A 20,210-nucleotide genomic window follows, 5' to 3' on the forward strand; every position below is an offset into this window, starting at 1 on the left:
CGGCCCAAGATGGCGGCGCCGGGCTGGCGGCAGTGGCGGGCGGCGCGGCGGTGGCTGCTGACGGCGGCCGGGCGGGGCGGCGGCGGCGGCGGCCTCAGGCAGGACGGCCCCCGGCAGGACCCCCCCGGGCAGGACCCTCCTCGGCAGGAGGCGGGGAAGTGGCCGGGAGGCACCGCGGCGACAGGAGGGCGGCAGGTGAGGGCGGGGAGGGGCCTCCCCTGGGCGGCGGGGCGGGGCCGGGGCGGTGTTGGCGTGGCCGTGGCCGTTGGCTGGGGGCGGATAAAGGCCCAGGCGCCTCGGGCGGAGGTTTTGTGGTGTGGGCGCGTTGTTGTGCCGGCTGTTGGTTGTGTGTTTTAAATCTTAAACGTCAGTTCTGCTCGTAGCTGTCCTGCCTAGGTCACAGCTGTCCCATCAGGAATGGTGCAGCCAGCAGGAGCAGGGAGGCGATCGTCCCCCTGTGCTCTGCTCTGGTGAGGCCGCACCTCGAGTGCTGGGTTCAGCTTCGGGCCCCTCAGTACAAGAAGGGCATCGAGGCCCTAGAACGTGTCCAGAGAAGGGCTGTGAAGCTGGTGAAGGGCCTGGAACACAAGTCCTGTGAGGAGCGGCTGAGGAAACTGGGGTTGTTTAGTCTGGGGAAGAGGGGGCTCAGGGGACACCATATTGCTCTCTACAGCTACCTGAAAGGAAGGTGTGGGGAGCTGGGGGTCAGCCTCTTCTCACAGGTAACTAGTGATAGGACTAGAGGGAATGGCTTCAAGTTGTGCCAGGGGAGGTTCAGGCTGGAAATGAGGAGACATTTCTTCTCAGAAAGAGCAGTCAGGCATTGGGACGGGTTGCCCAGGGAGGTGGTGGCGTCACCATCCGTGGGGGTGTTTAAGGAAAGGTTGGACCTGACACTTAGGGACATGGTTTAGTGGGTGACATTGGTGGTAGGGGGATGGTTGGACCAGATGATCTTAGAGATCTTTTCCAACCTCAACGATTCTGTGATCTACCTGTTTGCATTTGCCTATCTCACTTCTCATCCCTTCACTTTCTGTAGCAAATAGCCTACAGGAAGTTCTCGTATTTTTTTAAAAATACTCCTACAAAAATGCGTCCTGTTTCTGTAGGAAACACGTGGGTTTAAAATAGGAGGTGCAGGTCTGCAGCAAAGCTATGTGCAGGCTTTTACTGGCAGGTAGAGAGAAGGTGGGAAGTGTGATGAAACGTCAGTGGGTGGGATCAAAGACCTGTGAGGCTGGTACTCTAGTGGCTTACAGCAGAAATATTAAGGCAGGAATGAGAGAAGTAAGTGGAAATGCTCACCTGTGAAAGCAGCAGAAGTAGTAGCACGGGGGTTGAACGCGTAGTTACGAGTGAGGACAGCCACAGTTCCCTGGGTGCTGGTTCTCTGGGTGCTGTCACAGTGGGGACGTGGGGACAGTGATGTTCTAGGCAAGGCCCAGCAGCGCGGAGGACTGACAGAGAGCAGACACCACGTCCCAACAACAGGAGGGTGGCAGCCAGCTGGCATCCTCTTACCTGTTGGGTGTTCTCGTACCCCACCATGAAGCAGAGGTGCTTTTGACAGGCATGGTGAGACCCACGGTGAGCAGCAGCTAAGTCACCCTCTGTGGCCATTGCAGTGAATTTTGTCACGTTGATTTTCCCACGGTACCAGTTGTGACAGTGGCCAGTAACAGGCACCTAGTCACAGGAAGAAGCAGTGGATGTGTATTAACATATCCCAGAATATCTTCTCCAGGCTGAAAAATCCCGATATCTTTGATTTTTCCTTACACGGAAGTGATTCCATACTGCTGTTCGCCCTTGTTGCTCTTCGTTTTGTAATTTTTCCAGTTCTGTGTGGCTGCGATTACGTCAGAGTGTGCCCAGTAGGATATGGAGGCTAATGCTGTTTGTTAATATTGCAGGACTGACACAGTAAGGGGAATGCAGAAATGCCAGTTACTGGATCCAGGACCTGATATCCCAAATTACTTCGTAATCTTTAACATTCTGCTTTCCATTGAATATCCCTACTAATGAGGCTGGCTGTGCTAGGATGAAGCTGTGAGCTGGCTCGGGTGGTGTCCAAGGGAGAAGTCCACAAAAGATTTTAAGAACGGATCCAGTTGACCTGGATGTAGAATATACTGAACTTGGCTTAGATGTTTTTTTCCTGTTAAAGTAACAAGTTAGGAACACAGTCTTTTCTGCTTCTATATACTTATAAATTGTCATCAAGTTTTTAAAGGTTGTGTAGGTATGCTGAACTAACCGAAATGTTATGTGGTATTCACAGCATCATTTCTAAGTGTAGTTATGTGTAGAAATATAAACACCTAATACAATATGGACTTCAGCCTAGGAATGCAAAATGAAGAGCTGGACCACGCCTCTGGATTTTTCTGTGCTCTGCTGAATTAGCCTGACCTGAACAAGAGGAAGGGCAGCGCCTTGCTGTGTGATGTCACGGTGATGTTAAGCGCGTTACAATGAGATGAAGTGAGACGGCCACAAGTCTACTTCTGTGCTGTTCATAGCCCAGTTAGCAAAGCGCTCAGAGAGCCCGAGTGTGACTGGTGGTTGTTCACAGCTCTTCTCTTTTTAAGCGGATGAAGAAGAGGGAGCGTGCTTGATGAGAGTGAGCGAGCTGTGCAAGGTGGGATACTGGAACAAGAGGAGAACACAAGGGGTCTGACTTCCAGCGTTACCTGCTGCCTCTTTCCAGCTTTCTTGAGATCTCCATTTCACCAATTGTAACGTATTTTTGATTGCTAGAAAGCATGTTTTGGGTGAAATAAACTTTCCACAGGTATGAGCAACCCTGATGGTAATGCAGCATAAAGTTGTGTGATACTCCTGGGAGACACTCAAAGCATTTGAAATCCTTTTAGGAAAATCCTTTCAAGGGGAGCAACATGCTCCTCCCTGACAAAAGTGTGCAGTGGCTTCAGCTGCAGTCCTTTTCCAGGGTGCCATGCATCCATGGGATCTGCTCGTGCAAGACACAGCAGCTGTAACAGCACAGAGATTAATTTGGGTCCTCAGCGATTCTGTTTCAATAGAGGAAAGAAAAAATACACAGAGATTCAACGGTATTTCTGCACTGGTTTCATATATAGGGATTTTCTTCTCATTTTTGAAGCTGCACAGGTGCTGTGGTGTTTGGGGTGCTGCAGTGTTTGGGAGGCAAATGTTTATTTTATATGAATGGCAGAAAACTTGGCAAATGGACATTGTTGCTTTGCATTTGTTTTAGGTAACTAAAAAAGCGTGATGATATTTTCCCTGGGTAGCTTCTTAACTTTTTTGGGCGCAGCAGCAAATGCGTGATGCTGACCTTGCTTCATACCTGCCTGCTGTTGTTCTCTGCTGTGCTGGTAATGTATCAGAGTAACGTGTTTTATTTTTCAAGCAGTGAAATCTACAGAGCAGATGCTTACATGTTGGTTTAAGTCGTTAAAAGTTAGCAGCACGGTAAGCAAAATATTCTGGGAAACCTGCGTGACGGTTAACCTTGCCTGCAGCAGGTGGCTTACCTCTCACTGCTTTCTCCTTCTGCATTCCCGTAACGCCGTAGTGCCGAGCCTAGAATACCAAACCAAAAGGCAAGCCTGGAGCTCTCCTCTACGTGGAGTCACGTAAGGAAGTCGTTCAGAAGCAGGGGAGATGCTTTGGGTGTTACCTGCGCAGCAAGGTAGGGAGCCCCGCTTTTGGGAAGGACGGAGGGGCCGTGTGACAGGGAGCCCCGCTTTTGGGGAGGACGGAGGGGCAGTGAGACAGGGAGCCCCGCTTTTGGGGAGGACGGAGGGGCCGTGTCACAGGGAAACCGGCTTTTGGGAAGGACGGAGGGGCAGTGAGACAGGGAGCCCCGCTTTTGGGGAGGACGGAGGGGCCGTGTCACAGGGAAACCGGCTTTTGGGAAGGACGGAGGGGCCGTGTGACAGGGAGCCCCGCTTTTGGGAAGGACGGAGGGGCAGTGAGAGGACCAAGCCGCACGTTTGGGCCAGGGCACGGCGCTGGGCCCCCTGCCCCTGCTTCTCCTGCGGCGGCCGGCAGGGGGGGGCCGCGTCGCGCACAGGCGGCAGCAGCGGGCTCCCAGGGGGGGCGCTTGGTCAGAGGAAACCTAACCTTTTATTTTTGTTTTTTTAAAGTTGGCCTTGGAGGGACAGGCTCCGTTCAGAAGCTGGCCTGCGTCTGAACTGAGCGGCGCTGAAAATGGCACCTTGCAGCGCTCGGGCTTTAGTTCCATGTTTTCACCTTGGCGGAAGCGTGCAGATTTCATACTGCTGCTCCTCGGTGTCACAGCTCTCACGCACAAAGTTTAGCATGTGCATCGTGCCTTCTTTTTCTGTTTAAATTCTTACACGTTATGCATCTGTACATACTAAAGAGAGCCGATTGTATCCTCATTGTGGATGTGTTTCAATTTAAATTTCACGTATGTGATCATAATCCTCATTTTGCAACCTTAGAGGCAATAGTGTATAATAACGTGTATGCCTAAACACTTGGGATCGTTGAGAGAAAAGTATTTAGTTTAATCTCCAGACCACAGATTGAACTCCATAGCAATTTTTGAGCTCTGCAAAGGAAGAGAATCAGAAATCTAGAAAACGGTGACTTTTCAATTGATTGGTATCAGTACGTAATCATAACTAATTTCTGAAATAGATTAGAAATTATTCCATCAAAAATGTTTGTATTTTTAATTTTTGTCCAGTCAGATGCTCTTTTCCAAAAGGATTTGGGAATTTGAGGGCGTCTGCATATTTAAATTTCTTGTTGCTGTTTTCAAAAATGAGGTATCAGTGGTCATAAAGAGAAGACAAGTGTTGTAACAGATGATATAAAGAGCTGTCTTAGCTATTTATATTTAAGGTGAGAGACTAAAAACTGAGGCACAAAAGTGATAGTTTTAAATGAATGTACTACCCTGTTACGAAAGGTACATGGATATTCTTTACGAAGGACACATACCTGTCTTACTTACGCAGTATCTTGTCAACCTCAGTGTGGAATAATGTCTAACAGGGATGTTTTGGAAAAAAAAAACACAATTATTTATACTGTAATTGTTGGTGGGAAATAGTTTTCTTAATCTATCTTTCCACCTAGGATATTGTCTAGAAGATGATTTTACTGAAGTTGCAGTTACTTGAGAACAAAAATACTTACTCTGTGCATTTTTCACTTCAGTACAATATTTCTTAGAGCCCCTATAAACTCTCTGTGGGTGGAGTGCTCTTCCAGTCTTAACAAATAACTTAAAAACATTTTTGTTTTGATTGCAAATGTAATAGCACTTTACAAAAAATACAGAGGTTACTCTTTCAGGCAGATGACCTTCTGGCCAGCGTTCAAGTACTTGACACTGCTGACTGGCGGAGAGCACGACTTGCCCCGTGTGCAATTTGTGGGACCTGGAACGAGTTTTCTTTACCTGCAAGTTTCTCCTGGCTTGCGCTGTCTGTGTGTGCATTTGGGAGGCTTGGGTTATGCCTGGTTTTGCTACACCGTGAACGTTTCCTGAGGCTGAATGCAGGACAAGGACTACATCGCAGACTTCTCAGCATCCTCTCAGCTGTGTCTGCTCTAAATGCTGATATGCTTTATAGTCCTTGGCAGACCACAGAGGTGTGGTGCTTGCTGCCCTTTTGGAGGACCCTTTGTGCACGGCTGGGATGGGCTGCAGTGACTCAGGAGCACAGGCTTGTGTGGCAAGGCCCTTAACGCCTTGCAGAGCTCTGTGCTCAGCGTGAAGAAGACCGCAGCACTTAGGGAACAGGTTGCAGTTGTCTTCTGCAACTTCTTTAGGTAGCTCCGAGTCTGTGAGTGATGACTGCATTGCTGGAGGTCGGTGAGTGGTAGGTACCTGTGATATACCATGGGTAACTGGCTGTCAGAGTGGAATCCCAACATTCAGTCTGTCTGGGGACTACCAGTGGTATCACAGTGTGGTGACCTCTCTAGAAAAACAAGCGAGTCCAGCTCCTCGTTTAGCAGTTCTTGGTCAGCTGCCTGTGAGGTATCTGGAGGAAGGTGCTGCCTGGAACCGTAATATAAAGGTTGGATAGAAACTGCAGTCCTTCCTAGTTACCAGCAGGATTTTACACGCACTGCTGCTGTGGGAGATCCCAGTTGCTCTCTTACTGTGGCTGTTGAAACTACCTCCTGCCCTCGAGGAGCCTGGAAAACAGCAGCTAGCCTACTTGGAAGGGCAGGGCGGCGATGAATGGAGAAACAGTCAGCCTGAAGACAAGACCGTGCTGTTGTGTGAGGTTGCCACTGACCCATTGCAACCTGGAATGCAAGGATGGAGACGTGTGATGGCTCCGAGTTGTGCTGCAGCAGCCTAGCTGCAGGTGCTGGGCTCAGGCACCACGGGCTTCTCTTAGCACCGCGCGCGCTGGCCTGGTACGACTTTGTGATGTGACCCATGGGGTGGGCTCACCCTGCTTTAGACGTTTCCCTTCTTCAGAGATGAGAATTTCTGTTCAGAAGTAAACTGAAGAGTGGGATGTTTTGGGTGCCCTCAGCACATGGGTGGGTGGGAATCTTGGTGTTGAGAGCTGATCCCAGCTCGTTTAGGAGTGGGTGCAGGCACCAGGGAGGAGTGTATGTGAGCAGGAGGAGAGCTGGGAGGAATGTGAAAAGCTGTGGACATGCAGGGTCAGGGCCTTGTAGGATCGCCTCTGAGTTCTTAATGTTTTCTTCCCATCTCTTCCCATATATTACAAAATGTAGTAAAAATATTTAGGTAACAAACTCAAATCACTTATAGTTTCTTTTCCTATGACTGATAAAGATACTGCAATAAGACTTGTCTCTCCTTTTGCAGAACATCAGTGAACTTTCATCTGTGCTACGATCTTCACCTCTCTTCACCTATTCGTTCCTTCTCTAATGGCTTCATGTTTTAATCTTACATCGACACAACTGCAATGTTCTATAACTTTTTGCTATAAAATAATCCTGGAAGAAAAATATAGATATACTTTGTTTAAATTGTATACAGATATTATTTATATTCAAGAAAAATAGGCAGGTTTACAGTAAACAAATTATGTATTATTTTATGTTATCAGATACATTCTTTGCTCAACACTGTTAGTACGTGATCCTTCCAGCTAGTAAACAGTATATTTTCTAAGTTGCATTTGAAACCCTTTATGGAAGTCTTGTTTTCCAGTTTCTGCACTGTGTACGTAATGAAAATGTGAAGATAACTGGAGAACCTTCATTTTACAACAAAGTTGCTATGGAGTTGACCAGTGTAGCAGATTTATATGTACATTTATAAGATTTTGGAGGTAAACCTTGGAGGTTTTGGTAGCATCATAGTGTGTTAGCAATGTGTCTTTGCTGCTTTCTGGTATTACAAACGGACTATTGATTTGCCTCACAAGAAGTTTCAAAAAAGGGACTAAAAGCAGCTGTAGATGCTTAATTTCCTTGTGAAATATAGCTGTGATGTCTTTCCCCTCCCCAGATGTACTCTATTGTTTTATGCTGTTCCTCCTCAACACGGTTGCTTAAAGTCACAGAAAAAAAGTATAAATACAAATTTTAGTCCTGTGCATCTCTGTATATAATACCAAAGAAATCCAGATTCAGACAAAACAGACCATACCTTTGGCACTTTAGGAAAGGGGCAGGTATAGCCATAATGGGGTCAGAAGGCTCCCCTTTTTTTACTCACTATGCTAGTGCGTGCAGCATTTCTTACAAGACACACAAGGGTAGTTTGAATTACAGCATTTGCATTTGTTTTATGAACAGTGTTACTACATTTGATTTAGCAGCATAGAGTAAGACATCAGTAATGAGTCATTTTACAAAAGAAATAATTAGTGTGTTTCATGAGTTTAAAGAACTGTTCTCATACTACATCTAGATGATAAGTCTAAGAAATACCCATCTTCAAAGAGATGAAAGCTTCAGAAAGCAATGTAAAGAGCTTAGTAGACAACAGAGAAGTTTTGATTTTTAAAGTCCAGTTCAGGAAAACCTGTTGCATGTTATGCACAGTGTACAAATCATATTCCTGTGATCTTTTTTTTTTTTGATGTCTGCATGATCCTACTTGAAAAGTGTAATTATGAGAGACAGAAGGATAGTTTTCACCGTGGTATTTTCCTGGTTAAGTGCTACATGTATTTGGTTAATTGTTATTTGCATCTCTTTTAAAAATGTGCTTAGTTCACAATATTACATTGTTCATTATTATGAGGACAATATATATACAAATATATTTTGACATACAAATGTAATGCATGCTCTCTGCACAGTTGAAAAGCTTTTAATTAGAAGTTATTCTGTATGCAAAAATAAAATTATATTCTTCAGTCAGCGTTGCAATGAGTACCAAAATGTGGAACTTGATGGAAAGATAAGCAGAAGGTAAAGACTGAACATTAAACACGAACGTCAACTGCTTTCAAATAGCGTGTGATGAATCTTTCATTATTTTAAAAATACAAGTGTAATCCTTTCCCAATCGCCAATCAAAGTACAATTTTAAAACATTTTTTTCAAGTGTAATTTCAGTATGCGGGATTTGGCTTAAAATTGTGTGTGCAGTGAATTGTAAAGCAAAATCTTCCAGAGAGCTTTGCCAAGTATGACAGCAAATAACTTGTAACTTCCTATGTCCATGTTTGGTCCCTTTTGGATAATGCTACACAATGTGACTGTACTGTTCTTACTATAACTGATGTTAGGTCCTTTTGGTATTCTTTTTTTCTTTTGGGGATGAAAAAGGTTGGCAGATAGAAACTGTAACTTGTACTAAGTGAAGATATTCTTCAATGAAAATCAGTTATTCCCTCATAGCATGCATTTCAAATTAGCTGTGTAAATGGTTTTGTGTATTCGCCTGTTTCTTATTCACAACTCTTCCTTGGTGGGAGTCACTGAAGCAGCTACAGCTCTTGCAGATCTTCTTTGGAGTTATGTGCCAGATCTTGTTGCTTGCATGAGAGATTGGAAAAATGGTACCTGCATTGTTGAAAGTGTAGTGGGTATTTGCATAACTGAAGATTAAACAAGTGTTTTTTAGGCTAGAAAGGATCACTGTGACCATCAAGGCTACCTCTGACATAGCACTGACGTTTCAGCCACACTCTTGGACTTTTTTTTAAAAAAAAAAAGTCTCAACCATAATGCTTGCATGTAAGAACGCAACCTCAGAGTTTGTTCCAGTATTTCTTGTAGTGTTTTGTGCCTTATGAAGGCAGCTTGGATATCCACGTAAAGTACTCTTCCAAATGGCATTACCTAGAGGCTTTTTTTCAGTATTATTATGGTTTACGTAGGACTAGATTGAAAAATAAAATAAGACATACTTCATTTTCCGGGGCTTATAGCTCAGCCAGTTTCAAATGGATTGGTGAGAGCAGTTCTGAGTTCTCCAGCTTACAGCTGAGGTGTAAACCATTGCCAGAATGTTTTGCCCAGGCCACTCAGAAATCTTACCAAGCAGGTGATGTTTCCTCACAAGTTCCTTGGGGGGTTGAGGGTCTTCTCAGAGAGTTCTGTTCATGTGCGCTCCCAGCGCATGCAGGGGGCTCTGAGACTTCTCCTAGCACGTTGTGTGTGGCAAGATCGCTGCCTGGTTTTACCGTCGAGTTAATGGTGAATATGGAGACACCCCTGCTTCCGTAGCTGTGCTACTTAAAGCCAGATCCTGTAGTATTAAAATAAAAAAAAAGAAGTTAGTTTTAAAGTAGAGTTCCTTCCAAAATAGTATTAGACTTGCACACTGAATTAGTTGCCAAAAATCGTAGTATCTTCAGCAAAATTTAAATGACTCTTTGCCAAAACACTTAGTCACCGCTTCTCACCAAGGGATGCTTAAATGTGTAATTTCAGCTTTTTACTTCCAGGCTTTTTGGCTGAAGAGCTTTGTTTGTTTTGCTTTCTGAAATTAAACCACATTTATTTTCTGTACTGAGGAGAATGTATGGATATTCCCCTTTTGGTTGGAACAACTGCAGGAGGTTTGCTCTTTGGCGGTTCTTTAGGGATGCTTGTAGTTTTAAGTTTGTGATGGGAAATACCTCTGGACAATTAAAACGCTAAATATGTGAGTTTTTGAAAGTTAATAAAGATTTAATAAAGATAAGAATGAAAACATAGCAGTCAATTTCCTTTATCCTGTTGTCGGCAAAAAAAAAAAAGCTGTTCTCCTTTGCTTTTTTTTTGTGTGTTATAAAATCTGAGATGTATTTCCTCTGAATTGTAAAGTTTTGGAGGAAAAGCCTTCAGCACTCACTGCTCTCTTCTTGAATACGAGTTTTGTAGTACCATATTTTATTGAAAAATGATTGTGTTTTCTTCTCCTCTCTCCTGTTTTCTTCAAAAACTTGCCTTTAAAAAATGGATACAGACACTGTGCTTGTTTATTCTAAAACTAATCGGGGTTTTGCTACCACTGAGGGTGAATTCAGGTCCATACGCAGGTATGGACAGAGCTTGGTGGATATGGTGTCTGCAGGAATTTCTCAGCTTTTGTCTGTTAGCGCTTTTTGAACTACTGCTGTTCCCTTATCTGCAAGTCCCCCTGTCTCCAGAGCATATTTCCATGTTCAGAAGAACAAAGGAGACTTTTAAGCTGGAATGAAGAATGTTTGGCATCTAATCTGTTGTGATCCCAGATAGTGCTTTTTAGTTACACTGATATGCCTTGAGCTTGGCTGTAGATTTTAAATGATGGATACTAGAATATATTAAAATCCTTAGAGCTAAAACACTTCCCTTAAAGAACTTGGGTTGTCATAGCGTAAGCCGATGTGCAAGTGTTGTGTTTTCGTAGATTGGACATTGAAACAGTCTTTGCAAGAAAAGCAAATCATACAAAGCTTTTTATTAGTGTCTCTTTGCTTTCAAGCAAGGAAGTTTCCAGTTTTCTCCTTGATTGCTTTCAGAGCTGTCCTTTGTGACTTCGCAGTCATTAATCTTAGATTTTTCCCTGAATCACTGCTTTTATTTCTGCTTTGAATCATGGGTCCTTCTTTTATGCTTTGCACTGTTTGCCTTCAGTGGCTTTATTAAATGACACAAATCTTGCTTTTGTTTGTTTTCTACAGTAGTTGCTAATAAAGGGTTTTGATAATCAAGAACTATATGCTAGCTGCTCGCTGTTATCTGTTTTCATGGAATAAAATGGAAAAATCTATTGTTTTGAGGAAACTGAAGAGATCTTCCACGTCTTTGTGGTTGCCCAGTTTGGGTTGTAAGTTGGATCTGTTGGCAAACAGCATGAACTTCAATTGTTTTGTTTGTTTGATTGTTTTAAATAGGACAAAACCTCTGACCACTAATAGGAGAGGAAATCCAGTTATGTTATGATGGGAAAAAATTACAAAACACACAGTGGAATTTAAAAGAGCAAACTCTTGAATTTGTGCTATCTTTGGTAATGCTATCAGTGGGACTTTGCTGAGCTTTGAGTCCTGCTTAACTGCTCATAAACTTTACTAGGTGAATTTTGCTGGCAGTTGCATTTAATTACTTGCATATTAGCTAAAACTTGTGACCTAGTTTGCTTTATGCAGGGCTGTATGAAGAATAATCGTACTTTTTTTGTGTGTGTGTGTGTAGTTTCATGTTTTAATGGGTGACATTGGTAGTTGGGTGATGGTTGGACCAGATGATCTTGGAGGTCTTTTCCAACCCTTACGATTCTATGTCTGCTGTGTCCATGAAGTGTTTTGTTAATAATAGCTAATATTTTAATATTTGTCTTGTTGAATATTGCAGAATTAAACATCAGGTTTCAAAACAGGCTGTAAATAGTAGTCAAACGTGTTGGTGGAGTATCAGGCTGATGGGTATGGTATGTGTTCTCCACGTGCGAGTACTGTATAGTAGCTGGCAATATGCAAAACATCTTCTTCAATATTACTTGAAACTAGTGCTGGAATTAAGAGGATAGCAACTAACTTGGTATATTTTTTTTCAAATGGCATACTGGAGATGGCAAAGATGCATGTTACACTGGAGGATAATTCCTGACTTTGCATTGCTGTTCACAAAAAAGCCCGAGTGATGCTCTGGAGTCATATTTGTGATTTCTTCCAGTGCTGCAAAACATGAGTGAGTCGTGTACTGCATATGACAAGTATAAGTATTTTTAAGATTTTGCTCCTGCTTTCTGATAATATATGTGCTGATAACAAGCCTCTGAACCCCTGCTATGCAGGGCGATAGCTCGTGCCATCTAAAAAAGGGAAAGTAGGCACCAACCTTCCTCGAGGAGGTGGGATGCGTAATAATTCAGGGACTGTTGTATACTGAGGTGATTGCTGGTGGTGTTTTCTGCACCTCTAGAGGTATTTTGCCAAGTGCTGAGCTACTTCGGAGCAGGAGACAAAAAGTCTGGGGAGGGAGGAGGCCGGGAGGACCCTGCAGGCTGAGTGGGGATGCTGTCTTGGTGGAAGGTAGCTCTGCGGTGGCATGAGCCTGAAAGTGCAAGACTGAGTTAGTGTTTAAGAAATCTACATTGGGCACTTACTTATTTTAAAGTAAAGAAACAGTAAGTATTAGTGGCAGCTATAACTTTTAAAATGTTTTTTTCTAAGCTTTTCTTTCTGCTAATGCAAGTAGCAGAGCTTTTGCTTTAGAAAGCTCTAAAATCACGGCTTACTGCTGGGCACAATGTCGTGAACATGCTCAGGGCTGGAGGTATAGAAGGTACTTGAACTATTTGGTCGAGAGGAGACAGAGCTGCACGTCTTTGTTTTGACATGAGTGAAAGGCATGAGGCCAAAAGCCTGGAGGATTATATTCGGAGACCAGAATAGAAAGCATTGAACTTCTCAGTAATGAACTGTAAGCATTAGGCCCAAAGAGTTTAATGTATAAAAAGAAGGCGACAGCCAGAGAAATGGGTTGTACAACTTTGGGCAGTGATTGCTTGTATGTTGAGATTTCAGTCGCTGTTACCATACGTCAGTCCTCGCAGTGTTCCTCTCGAGTCTTTACCCTCGTTTCTCAGAAAAGCTTCAGTGTGTAGGGGAAAAAGTGGTGAAAACAAAATGTGTTCTTTGATGGGTTTAGGAGAACTCTTGAGTTTTGCTTGTTAATGCTGCCTATGTATTTCTGGGTGGAAGGCCATTAACCGCTTGATGTAAGATTTGGCAGTACGTTGTCGGTTTGAGTTAGTCCTGTTGGCTTTGGGATGATATTTTTGTGCAAAATGAAGTTTTGACTTTGTGTCTAAGCCAGAAGTCTTGTATGACTGTAGACTGCAATTACTGTTCATATTGTCTGAATACTTTAACAACTGCAGACTGATAATTTTTGAATGAATATTTAGTTGTACCTTGTTTGCAGGGCAGAGTTGATTTCAAAGGGATGTTGTTTTAGCAAAAAATAGAAATTGTGAAAATAGAATTGTGAAAATCAAAATTCATTTGATTTAAAAAATAGTAAAAGAACACTGGCGAGGAATTCAGTAAATTAACTGTGAATCACTGTGATCTGTTGACCCAGTAATCCCTTCAAAAACTGTTAAACAATTCCTGGGATTTAGGCTTATGTCTAATTAATGCAGCACACTTGCGGTAGTTACTATGTATGGAAAGGTAAAGTTTGCTGGGCTAGTAGATAGCAGTGGATTTGTTTAGGTTGCTGATTAAAATATGTGCCTTGTCAATATGTACCTGATCAGAGGGAAGCTTAATACATTTTAATATTCTTTATAGCAGGATCTCAGTCTCCTCTGTTTCCTGAATGAAGTAATGTGTGTTGAAAGAGATCTCGGGAGGCTGTTTGTCTGTTCAGACCCCTAGCTCCAAGCAGCACAAACTTGGGGCAGATTACTCAGGACCTTTTCCAGTCAAGTTTGGGTATCTCCAAGCCATTGTGCCTTCAGCTATTGTGGCATCATGCTAGCTTCCTGTTCCAAATTATTTTTTTCCATTTTGTTGTCTTGTGTAACTAACATTGGGCAGAAAAACCTTTCCGGCTGTGGGTGACAGTGCTGAGGAGACAAACTTGATGGTTCTGGAGGGTTGCATTCTTCGCATGCTGCTGGATGCTAATCTGTCATTCACCCTCTAATTGTAGCCCTCTGATTACCAATCTCCCATCTCACTCCTTCATGTTTCATCCGTATCTCTCACATTCCAACACACGTGCTACTTGTCTTTGCAAGCAAACATAAAACATACAGCTAGGGTTTTAAAGATGTCTTGCTCAGTGGGTGGGATAGGACCACCCTGCTCATATAGTCATAGGCTTTCCTCCATTGGAGTTGCTTCTTTCATTTGGATCTTATTGGGGTTTAAATCTATGGCTTTTTCAACTTGCAGAATATTCTGTTATTTAAAGAGCTACATTTTCCTATTATTATTATTATTTCACTATGTGCAGAGAGAGTGGAAGGCATCCAAATATTTGTGAATAACTTTTGACCCTAGAAAATTAGAAAGAAAATCAAACAGGCTAGGCATTTAAGAAAAAAAGAAGTCTTTGCACTTCAGGTATTTGAAAAGAATTTTCCCTTTGTGCTTCTGGACTTTTTTAATGGCCTCCAACTTCTGCCACTAGGTGAGTTATCAATGCATTGAATATACCACAGCTGTATGGCCAACACTCCTTGAGAATCAAAAAAGAGCACTTAAATATGTTGTCCTGTTACCTTACTGTCTTACTGGTTTTTTTTTTTTTTTTGCAGTGGCACTGTGAGGAATGCAGTGAAGGAGATTTGGAAATGGTGGAGGAAAGTACTCCTCCAAATGTCATTAAATCTCTTCAAACATTTTAGATAAATTACTCCCTTAAGAGAGCTCCTTTAGGTTATGCAAAGGAAACTATGCTGTATTTTAGCTCACTCTGTTTCTAGGCTGTCCACAATCGTGTTCTTGATGGCAGTAACCAGTGGAGTCTTTTGAAGATTCCTGTATACTTGGATTGGATATTCATACTCTTGAGGAGCTTCTCTCCAGGAAGCTGAATGGAAAAAACCTGCAGACTTGTAGACCAGTGATATAATTCAAATCAAATCCTGGTGCCTTCTTGGAAAACTGTCCCCAGTGAAGAATGGCCAAGGGATTCTTGGTACATTAACATTCGGGTCTCACTGACTGTAATCTATGTTCTAGTAAGAAATGTGCACATCTATCAGTGTACAAAGATAGTACTTGGGTGTTGTGTACAGAGATTACTTCCCAGGCAGGCTTTCAGGTGGGAGAACTCTGTGCCTAATTTTTTTCCTGCCAGGGAGATAAAGGAGAGGGATGTTATTATCTAGAATGGGCTATTTGTAGGTGATAAAAACAGGAAATCCATGCAATGTTCATGTACCCGTCTTCACAATGTAGAGATAAAAATGTCACAAGCAACAGCTTAAGGGTAGCTTTAGCTACTGCATGTGTCATCGCATGAAAGCAGCAAGAATGGTGTGAATATGATCGATCAGTGGCACAAAGCAGGGTCAGTGCTGGGTCCAGTCCTGCTAAACTTCTCCATCAGTGACCTCCACGATGGACCAGAGGGCTGCTTCAGCAAGTGTGCAGGTGACACACAGCCGGGGGGAGCAGCGAGTACACCAGAGGTGGTGCTGCCATCCGGAGGGATGTGGACGGGCTGGAGAAATGGGCTGGCAGGAACCTCATCAAGTTCAACAAGGGGAAGCGTGAAGTCTTGCACTGGGGAGGAACCTCCCCATTGAAAAAGACCCGATGGGGGCCAACCTTCTGGAAAGGGCACTTCTGTGGGCACTTTCACACTCCTGTGGATCCTGACACTCACCTGGTTTTAGGTGATACAGTTTGGGAACTAGACCAACTGCAACTATCCTTACAAGAAAGTGCATAGCTTTTGTTTGATACATTCCTTAAGTAGGCATACTCCAGTTTAGGACAAGTTTTGGAGGTGTCATAAGGGGACAGGAATTTTGTCTGGGAGAGAGCGGAGAGGGCAGGGTGACACATGGCAGTGCCAGCTTGGTTGGTTTAAACATTATGGAGCGGTATCCTACATTAATAAGACTGAAAGGAATTTTTGGAGGACCCTAGAGAGATGTTCGTCAGGTGTTCAATCTCAGAGCAGGTAAAGTATTTGGAATGGAAGGGTGATCTCCAAAACACCATGTTCTGAAAAGCCAGCATCTCTACCAGTTCATGATCCTGCATTTGTGTCTCTATCTTCAACATCATATAGTCTGGAGAAGAGGAGGCTCAGGGGAGACCTTATTGCTCTCTACAGCTACCTGAAAGGAAGGTGTGGGGAGCTGGGGGTCGGCCTCTTCTCACAGGTAACTAGTGATAGGACTAGAGGGAATGGCCTCAAGTTGTGCCAGGGGAGGTTCAGGTTGGAAATGAGGAGACATTTCTTCTCAGAAAGAGCAGTCAGGCATTGGGACGGGTTGCCCAGGGAGGCGGTGGAGTCACCGTCCCTGGGGGTGTTCAAGGAAAGGCTGGACGTGGTGCTTGGGGACATGGTTTAGTGGGCGACATTGGTGGTAGGGGGATGGTTGGACCAGATGATCTTGGAGGTCTTTTCCAACCTTAATGATTCTATGATCCCTTTTAAATATTTCTTCTTGCTGCTTCCAGTGTTTTGCATTTGTTCTTGCAGCACTTAGAAATGCATCCTGTGCAATTAATTTTTGTGTATTTGAATTTAGAGTGCATTATCAATGCCTGTGCTTGAAACTTTATCTGGTATTAGTTCTCCAGTATGAAATCCTACTGCTCTGTTTGTGGTTTACCATCACCAGCAGCTTTACTTTTGTGAAGTGTGCATGCACGTGCATATGCGTGTGTTAGAAGGCGTTTTATTCGGTCCTTGTCCTTGGGATGTGACATTCAAACTTCCCCAGTTCTGAAGCATCACATTGACCAGGTGTCAGATCTCTAGCTTTTAATTCCTGAGGTTATGTCATATCAGAACAACCCATGTTGTTTGTGCATTCCAGCGAATCTGGAATTCAAAACTGTTCCTTGTTTTGACTTCCCGAACAGTAAAAGTTTCCAAATGTGCAAACGGAAAATGATGGCATTATTCCCTGTTGGTACAAAATACAGATGGCTTTCCTGCATCTGCTTGCAGTAGTCAATGGGGACGCATGTCACCCCAGTTCGGTCATGTTTGGTAAATAGTTGGTTTGCAGATATGAGACATCTTTCTTCTGCGGTCTAGGAAGACGTGGTTTTGATACTTTGATTTAAACCTTTTGAAATTATGTTATTTAAATTGGGAAGAAAAAAAAATCCTGGTGCGATTTCCACGATCCTGGTGCGAAATGCACAATGCGATTGCTTCCCACGGCTCTGTTCATCAGTGTCATGGAAAACCAGGGAGAAACTGTCAATGCTAGCCTCTATTCTGAGGACATGGTAACTATAAAAGGAATCTATCATGTATTGTTTACACATTTTAGATTCTGGTTGCTTTCTTACAAAAGAGGGGAGTGTAATTTAGTTCAACTTCATGCTGTGAATGAAGCCCCAAGTTCCCGTGCGCTGAGCAGAGCCTTGCAAGGTCACAAACTCTGGATATAAAATCCAGAGTGCCCCTGTATCCTTACCACACTCACGTGCTGTGCTGAACATCCTTAGTCACTGGATTATTGTAACGGAATAGTAATTCACCGTGAGAATCCTTAGCAATAGTATTTCTCTCTACTCCGAGACTTTCTGGTGAAATGGAGTGAATTTTCAGATGAGCCTTTTACTTTGAAGCCAATGTATCTCTAAATTGTTAATTACTTGATTGTGTTGTTCTGTTTAGTTCTTGTGTTGGCATGAAAATAGTCTGAAATCTTGCATGAAGTAATTGTTCTCTCCAGCTAATTGCTGCTAAAGGTGCGGGAAAAATTAATAGGCTCTCATTTTGTGTATTTGTGCTCTCTTTTTTTGTGAATTTGTTTATCCATCCATCAAATAATTCACTTTGTTTCCCTTTTGGATTTCAGGTACGTATTGCTTCCAAAACACGTGTCCCCTTTCAAAGGTGGTAATCTTAAAAAGTGGTCAAATTTAGTGTATCGGAGGAAGCATGTATGAGAATGAGCCTCACTTTGATGTAACTGGGTGTGTTTGTCTATCGTATAATGGGAAGCATTTGGTAGTCTCTTAGATCACAAACCAGAGGTGTCTCCGTGAAGAAGAGCAGGAGGATGTACGTTCTTACGTTTTCCTAAAGCTCTATGGAAAAGAACTGTCATTAGATTTATCTAGTTACTGAATTAAAATATCATTTGACATCATAGGGTAAATAGAAGTGGTAATTCAATTTTTTCTTAATATATTAGATTAATCCTATGTATGCTTTCTACTTTTGCTGCTGTGGCAAAATAGTTTTGTTCTTTAAAATGAAGATTTAACTGTTATTTGTTTTTAAATATTTGCATGCATAACTGCAAGGTACTAATTCTGCTTCATTTTTCACCAAGGATAACAAGATATGGGATCTGTCCTTTGCAGGACTAATACTGGGAATACATTTTTAAGTCAACTTAGCAAACCAATAATAGAAGATGTTTTCATGAGACTCTGAAGATGCAAAATGTCACATTTTTGCGTGACCGAGTTAATGAAGCCTTTGTCTTCAGTGTGTAAGATGTTTTGGGTTGGAGAATAGAACAAACGACTCCATAGAAGTATTACTAAAAATGTGCAAAAGACATTAACTCTTTACTTGTAATAATCCTTTTTGTATGTTACAAGTTTAATGTATTTCCTCCTCCAAATGGTATATTTTGTGAAATGAGTACTTTTATTTATCTGTAGGTTCCTTCAGAGAAATCGGAATCCTTTGCATCCATGCTGAGACGTTCACCTTTGATTCAGATGGGACCTGCCAAAGATAAAATTGCCATTGGTCAAATATTCCACATTGTAGAAGACGACCTGTACATAGATTTTGGTGGCAAGTTTCACTGTGTGTGCAAAAGACCAGAAGTAGATGGAAAGTAAGTAATAAAGTTATGGTAAGCAATTAAAATAGGGCAATGAAGAACTGAAGTGCCTAAGTAATTTGACTGGATTTTCTGGACTGAACTTTCATAGTTTGTGTGAATTATGTGGTTTAAACTAGGGAAGTTAATACTTTCATTCTGCGCAATATTTTATCACAGACAGATCTGTCTAGCTCAGAAATCATTATTTTGTATGCAAATTCCTTTGTAAACTTGCTTTATTGATATCTACATTATTCATAAAGACCAAAGGAAGTTACTTTTCTTTGAGATGTGGGTTGTTCACAGAACACCAGTTATGGTTCTGAAGTAATTTGCTGGCATTTTCTGTTTTGTGTTAATTTGAATATACAAGTTAACAGAATTTTTCTTCTGCTGAAATGCATGTTGGCAGCAAACTGATAATGGACTGAATGGTTTTGTGATAGAATGACGTTATGTGTGTGTATGATTTCACTTTTGGCCATGTTTCATTCAACAAAGCTAACATGTTCTTCAGTTTGTTTTGTGAAAGTAACTAGATCGTTATAATTTCAGTTAAAGAAACTTAGTTATGATATTGCTTCAATTACAGATAAGGAAATCTGAGTTTGAGAAGTTGTTACTGTAAGAGAAGCATCAGCTTTTCATAGTAAAGGTAGTAAACCTAATCCATCTACTTCTGTAAAATGAACTTAGTATTTATTTCATGGGAGAAACCTCTGCTCTTTGTGAGAGAGCATAGCACGTGTGAATGGAAAGCAGACCGATCGAGTCTTGTTTTCTTCAGTTCTCAGTTGCTTTGTAGCAGCTGCAGGTGAGAAGGAGCTTTCCTTTTTTGTTTTGTATTTCCCTAAAGGGAGAGCCCTGTCTCTTGTCTCACTTCCACTTGTGCAGTAGGTTTCACCTTCTGATCGGTGGGGCTTTTGTCACTAGGAACAGGGAAATTGTTATTATCTGAGTTGGTAAAACAAGCATTATTTACTGAAATACTTGGAAGCTTTGTGAACATGGAACTTTAGTGCTGTATACACAGTAAGCATTCTTGTGCAAGAACCATCTGCTCTAAATACACGAACGTGAGGTGACATACTGGGGAGTTTGCACATTATTTGGCTCCTGGTTGTCTGAAGGAGGTTTCAGCCACTGCCTCTTCCTGATCAGACAGTCCATGGCAGATACCCACCGTGGCTCTGTCTGTCTTGGTCTTCCCTCTGATTCTGACCCGTAACTCTCAGCTCCCTCTGCCTGTAGGATAGCACGGTTGCATGCATTCCTGCTGCTCCTTGCTTAGGGTGCAGCTCCCATTATC

At 42.6% G+C, this 20,210-nt stretch overlaps 1 long non-coding RNA gene across 2 annotated transcripts; it reads left to right on the forward strand.

The window, feature by feature from the left end:
• Window positions 1-59: 59 nt before the first annotated feature.
• Window positions 60-18,725, forward strand: LOC310894994. 2 transcript variants are annotated; one of them, XR_014580336.1, is made up of 3 exons: window positions 60-195; window positions 3,569-3,685; window positions 4,143-18,725. It is a non-coding gene; the product is annotated as an uncharacterized lncRNA (long non-coding RNA). The 2 variants fall into 2 exon arrangements; XR_014580337.1 differs by lacking the exon at window positions 60-195 and adding an exon at window positions 209-3,465.
• Window positions 18,726-20,210: the final 1,485 nt, after the last annotated feature.

The sequence above is a fragment of the Anser anser genome, assembly GCF_964211835.1.
Source record: "Anser anser genome assembly, chromosome: 2".
Taxonomy (NCBI): Eukaryota; Metazoa; Chordata; class Aves; order Anseriformes; family Anatidae; genus Anser; species Anser anser.